We start from the raw sequence: 6,975 nt of genomic DNA, 5'->3' as shown, positions 1-6,975 counted from the left end.
CTCGGTTTTGCTCATTAAATGCTCCGACAGGGAAGAAAGAGCTGGCCACAGCAGGGCAGGCGGTTTCCTTTAAAAGGCAGCACTGTGTGTAATACATGAAGCTGCTTGAGGTTAACGGTTGGGTCCCTTTTTGTGTGTGTGCCTGTTTGTTTTGATACACAGTGGTGAAACACAGTCCTTGTGGGGTCGTATTTTCCTGCTGGAGCAAGCTGTCAGCTAGAGATGAGACAGCAGAGGGGGAATAGCTGAAATCCTGTGTTTGTTTGCTTTAAAAAGCCACTTAAAATTAGCTCAGTGAATATAGTCCTGCACAGATTGCTCAAAAAATTAATAAATCAGGCTATGTGCAAGGAAACTCGATAATGCAAACCAGGTCCCTTTACTGCGTGCCAGAGCCCGGTCTCATTTACGCAGGGGGCTCTTGGCTCTCCCAGGGTGTCTCTGGTTTTACGCCACTGGGTGGAGAGAAGAAACCTGGCCTGGCCCCTGCTGATGTCTCAGAGTTCAAAATTACAGAGCGGTTTGCCTCCGCACTTGTGATTTCAGTGGGATGTGGAAAGGGCCGATGCGGCCTTTGTAGAAGAAATGGGCACTGGGTCAGTCCACAAAGCCCTGCCGTGGGGTGGTGGCCAGGTAGGAGGACCTCAAATGCTCCTGGGGAAGGTGTACTTTGTCCAGTGCTCTGGCACCATGATTGCATCTTCAGCACTGGGGACGCCAAGCCCCTGGATGCCACACGAGCTGATGGCACAGCGGGCGTCAGCACTGCTGGGGTGGCCCAAGGGGAACCGCCTTGCCAAGGTTCCCAGGTGCCTGGACACAGAAGCAGATCCTTCCTAAGTGGGTGATGCAGCTGCAGAGAGCTGGGGCTGGTGGGGTGTGTACGTGAAGAAGCAAATCCTGGCTGGGGCTGGAGCTCAGGGCATGCGAGGAGAGGCTGAGAGCTGGGTGGGTGCAGTGGGAGAGAAGGCAAAGGGGGATTTTGCTGCTCTGTGCAGCTCCCTGCTGGGATGGTGCAGAACAGAGAGAGATGGGCTCCCCTCAGAGGTGCCCAGTGATGGGATAAGAGGCATTGGCCCAAAATTTCCCACATTGGAAATTGTAGTTGGCTATACCAGACTCTTGAGGAATGAAGTTTCTGAGATACCCCTCAGAAAACCCATTTATTGCTAATGAGCATTTGACACTGCGGTTTCCCCAAGCCCCCAGTAAGGAGCGTGTTGGAGACTGGCGCTCCTCATTCACTGACACAGAGGAGCATCCAACCTCAATGAGGTACCTAATTTTGAACAGTAGCTGCACTGGGGCTTCTCCCTAATCCATGGAAAAAGACAGACATCTGCGGTGAAGTCTGAATCACTCGCTGAAGGTTTCTCCGGTGACCACAGAGAGGTCCTGGAGCAGCCACAGTCCTAACCAAGGACATCTCATCTCGTTTGGAGGTGATGAATCCAGGCCCGGGGTTTTTGTGCTGTGACTGCTAAATAAGAGGGTCAGGTCCTCCTCGTGAGCCCCAAGGCTCCTACAAACTGATCTCACTTTGTATGATTGAAAGTCATTTATCATTCTAGAGTCTTGGCCTTCCAAGATGCTGCTGGAAACAGAAGAATATCAGCCCCTAAAAAGCTACGATTTGAACACAAACTGAGAGCATTTTGTGGATGCCTCTTGGGCTGGCATTGAAATTCGACCTTGCCCTCCAGAAACGACCAGAGCTTGAGGGAAGCTTCTTCCGTGGTGAATCTCCAGTTCTCCATCCAATCGGGGAAACCTTTTCCACAGGCGAAAAGGCATTTCCAGTGCCTGGAAAGTGGATGAGTTCTGGTGTATGCCCACCTTCTGCCAACCAGGCTGGTACTACTACAATGGCAAAAAAAGAGCATTGGACAACGCCCCTTCATGATTTGCTTGGCCAACTACTATTTTTAACCTGATCTACTGCTCTGTTTTACCTGATATCTGTTGTTTCACTGGTAATCTATCATTTTACTGCTTTGGGGATAATCTCTTATTCAATTGCTTGCTGAGGTAGTTTGCTGATTTCATGAGCAAAATATTGCGCTTTCTGTTTTTTATTGATGATCTACCATTTTTATAAATTATCTGTTGAATTTCCAGACATTCAGCAGCCCACCTAAAGCTGTGGCTTCCAGAGGACTGCTAGCCATCAGATGGCCAGATATGCATGCGCTGTCAATCCGATATATCCGGGATGAGTTAGGCTAATGCTCCGTGGTGGATTTCTTATACGAAAATCCTGGCTAAGTCAAGACGCCGTTTGGGGAAGTTCTGGCTGGCCCATCACAGCGTGGGAGCTGAAGGATGAGAGATGATGTGTTTCCCATGGTCTCGTGGGACCACGCTCCCTGCTTGACCCTCGTCCTCCAACATTTGGGTCTCCAAACCTTTGACTCTGTGATGACCAGCGGAGACCCTTGGAGCAGCCAGCCCAGACAGCAGACTGGCTCGCTCAGGACATGTGGAGGCCAACCATATGCTTTGTCAGGGGGTGCAGGTCTGATTAATGTCAGAGTCCAAGTCCTGAAGGATGAGGAAAATAAGTTCATACAGCTCTGTGTAAATCATACTTAATTTTTCATCAGTAGACAGGGAGGCTACAGGGAGGGGGGCTGGGAAACACAGAGGTTAAGTGACTTAACCCAAGGTGCAGAGCTCCACAGAATAGAGATTTCCAAACTTGCAGACCAGTCATTTGGTCACTGGGCCTCATTTTAATTAGCTAGTGTGTTTTTATTTAAGAATGACAGCACATTACGTTTCCTTGTAATTCATGGACCCCACCCCACTGTGTGCAGTCACAGATCAAAGAGATGGCTCCTGCTCACAGCCTTGCTGCTAGAAATGGTTTCTTTTCATGCCTTAAATTTGAGAACATCAACAGTATCTAAAACATTCAGCAAATGATTTCTTTTCTACTTAAAAGCAGACTCTCTTCAAATAATTTCCTCTTTCTTTGGTACAGGTTTCCGCACTCTGAAAGCTCCACACAGAGCCCTCAGAAATAAATCAGATCCCAAGCGTTCAGCCCCGTTGCTTGTTTTGCAGATCCGTGCTTTGCAAGCAGGCCGTTTTCATGCGCAAAAAGCAGCCTGCTCGCAAACGCTGGCAAATTAGAAGTCATTTCTGAAATCACTAGCCACCAAATCCCTGCCTAAGCTTGGAGTAATTAAACCTGGGTTATCACAGCAACATGAAAGTGCAAGACGCCCTGTGTAATATCTTTATGGGTTCTGCCGTGACAGCATCAAATCTGAGCGTAATTGCTGCTCGGGCTTGTTTTGATCACGATTCCCACTCTCCTGACCTGGGAACACAGTTGAGTTGTTCTTCCTGGCTTAAGGGAGCTCAGTCAGATTCAGTAAAAGGATGCTGAGAAGAAAATCAGGTCCATGACTAACAGTAATTCTCACTGAGCTCACCTAGTACCTGGGCTACTCTTACACAAGACAGGAGACCAGATTAGCTGGTGGGTGAGCTATTTATACCAACAAGTACTCAACCTGATGGTTCCCTTCCAGCGTTGCTCTCTTCAACTTTACCTTGTCTGCTGAAAACAAGGGCTCTTCTGCAACCCAGTAGACAGTTTGGAAAGGGTTGCTCCATTTTAGGGATCTTTAGCTATATGCATTATTTCATTGACCCTTACCCAGCCCATCCTGTAGCCATCAGGGGCAAAAGCAAAAGGCCAGTTCTTCATTATCAACTGGAGTCTTGCAGGTTGGTTGCTTCTGTTGAGTCATAGAATCATAGAGTCATAGGAGGGTTTAGGTTGGGAGGGACCTTCAGAGGCCATCCAGTCCAACCCCGTGCCAAGGGCAGGGACATCTTCAACTCGATCAGGTCGCTCAGAGCCCCGTCCAGCCTCACCTGGAATGTCTCCAAGGATGGCACATCAACCACCTCTCTGGGAAACCTGGGCCAGTGTCTCACCACTCTCACTGTAACAAATTTCTTCCCTGAATCTCACCTCTTTTAGTTTAAAACAATTACTCCTTGTCCTATTGCTACACATCCTTTCTACCTGTCCTCTCCTGCCTCCTGTGACTATTAGTAGATACTGAGTAGTAACAGGGCTCGGAGGCATTGGGCGCCCAACGGCTGAGTAGCGTTGCAGGTGGTCTCTGCTTTTGCAGTGCTGACTCTTGTGTTGCCAAAAGGGGGGGGTCTGTGGAGGAAAAACCCCAAGCACTGGGTCAGGGTGGCTGGTTTGGGTCTCACTGCCTGATCAGAATAGATGGGAGGGACATGACAGCCCTGGGACATCATCCGCATCCCAGCTGCCTCTTGATGCTCATTTAACCAGGCAGGAGCCAGGCAGAAGAGCCCTCCGAAATGTCCCTTCTTCAAACAGTCCTTGCTATGCCATTAGCACATCTAGGGTGAGGGGCAAACCAGCCGGACACCCCAAAGGTCCATGTTACTCCCAAGTTCATGCAGTTATCCAAGGATGTGGCTCCACACTGCTGTTGGTTGGGGTCTTGCAGAGCGGTCATAATGGATTTGGCGAGGGTGCGAGCCAGTCTGCCGGACGGCACGTTGCACACCCTCCCGTACCATGGTGAACATGAGCCACCTCCACCCTCTCTAATTAAGGGGCATGATTTCACCTCCCATTACTTCACGCTTACCACAGAGTACGAGCACGGATGTGGGCGGTATGACACATGTCAGCTTCACACCCTTGCCTCGGTGACTTGCTCCTGTGTCTGTACCATTTTTTGCATTTATATTCCCCAACAGGACCTGGCTAAACCAATTCTATGTCCACACACACAGACAAAGTTTTATAGGTTTGGCAGAAGTGATCTTAGACGGCATGTTGCACAACCTCTACAAAAGGCAAGGTCAGAGATTTCCAACCTGACTTAAACTATCCTGGATGTGTCACGAAGGAAAGAAAGACCAATCTGTATTTCAAAATGCAAGTGCTATGCTTCAGGGAAAAGCAAATTGATGCCTCAGATAAGAAGCATGGCATTAGTGGGCTTTTTTTTCACTGGTGAGGCGCCTTTATCCTGATATAAGTCCCAGATATTAACACAAAGAATTACAAGGGGGAAAAAACGATGCTAATCCTGTGTATCAGCAGTGTCTAACCTGCCAAGCATAAATATTCATGTAATCACTTTGCAGTTACCTGGTAACCACAACAAAGCACACCTAGAAAATGTAATTACAGGGGCTCCATAAACTCATCTTAAATTATCACCTATAGCCAGGCACGTATTATTAGATATTAGAGTCTCCCTTAGATCAGAATCTCATGTTCCTCATGTCTAATTTGAAATAACTATCTCGTTATTGGCAAGCGACGAAATCTAAATGGAGTCACGTAAATCCTACTTCACAGCTCAATTAAGGAAATGTGATTACGGATCTGGAAGCAGATGCAGATATTACTGGGGAAGGTTGATGGCAGGAGCCTACAGGAAGCAGTCGATGCTTTCCAGGGGTCATTTGTAGGGGAACCCGTAGGAACAGACTTTCTATTGTTATACGCTTCAGAGTATGTGGGGTGGAGTGGGGGCGAGAGACCGGATTCCCATTTTTAAGTGCTTTGGAGGTTTTCAGGAGGAGTCAGGTTCCATTGTTGTGTTTTAAATATTCTCTAAGCTCTCTGGGAGCACTATACATTTTCACCACTTTTCCCTCTGCGCCCTTCCCTCCTGTGATGAGGTTCACACTCTTTGGTCGTTCACCAACTGCCATTGATCTCTATCCCTGCTGGGGGGGGGTGGGATGAGATGGGGGAAGATGTCATTCTATGCACTTATCCTAACAAAAGCCAAAAGAGATGTCGAGAGATGTCCTAGGAGCTCTCTGAACGCAACAGGCAGGAGCAGCAGGTGCCTTTGCAGCTCTCTCGGCTGCGTGCACCTGGGTCATTTTAGGAAAGACCATCTGTCAGATGCACCATGAAGTGTCCTGGATGAAGGGTCCTTTTTGTCCAGCAGGACACGGTCGGGATGACAACGCGTGCAGCATTCCTGGGGTGGCTCAGGGTCCTTGGCACGGCTGACGACATGATGAAAGAACAGCAAGAGCTAATGCAGGGATGCACCAGCCTTTTCCAGAAATGATCAGGTCTTCTCACCAAGCTGGATGAGTCTGGGGACAAGGACGCCCTTCTCCAAACCCCGAAGAGAAGGTGTTAAAGTCACAGGCAGCAGCTGTGAGGGGGGAGGATGGGATCGGGGGCTCAGAGGACGGCAGATGCAAAAATACATCCTGCCGCATGCACCCAGGAGCATGAGTAATTATTCCTACCGGGAAGACACGTTATGGCAGAAGCTATCATGAAATAAATATGGAAACAGGGATGCATTTGCAAACACTCTCAGCCAAGAGAGACTGAAATCAGGGACAGGCACTGATCCCCAGTTCCCTGCAGTGACCAAGGGAGCGTTGATTTATAAAAACGGTAACCCTGGTCTGCTGAGGGATGGCTCTGCCCTGACCGCCTGCCCATTTTCTGCCCTTGGTTTTGCTGCTCCATCCCAAATTGCTTGCTCCTAAAAGGAGAAGGAAGCCAGAAAATATGATCTTTTTCTAATGCATTTAGGGTCTTCAGTGCGTTTAGGGTGGAAATGAGCTTTTCTGCTCTGGAAGGACAGTCTTTGATTTTGGTAGCTTCCACCCCCTGAAATCTGAACATACAAACACACAAAAATGCACCAGGAAAAAAAGAAATCTAACCCACCGAAAAAGACTGAGTTCAAGAAAACCACCCAATTTCATTTGAAATCCAACTCTTTAAGTGTCCTTAATGTTTTATTGAATGAAAACAGTGCTTGCCCCGTGAAAAATGGTGCAAAAAAAAAAGGTGAAAACATTCCATCTGCGAAGGTGCAGACACACGGACCCTGAACATCGTCTGAATGTGCCTGCTCGGTTTTAACGCGGGATTTTGCTGAAGTCAGGGCTCTGAAAAAGCTCTCATTTCAGTGAAAACTA

The sequence above is a fragment of the Phalacrocorax carbo genome, chromosome 1 (genome assembly GCF_963921805.1).
Source record: "Phalacrocorax carbo chromosome 1, bPhaCar2.1, whole genome shotgun sequence".
Taxonomy (NCBI): Eukaryota; Metazoa; Chordata; class Aves; order Suliformes; family Phalacrocoracidae; genus Phalacrocorax; species Phalacrocorax carbo.
The sequence above is the reverse complement of the archived record's forward strand: the minus strand, read 5'-3'. Positions refer to the sequence as shown.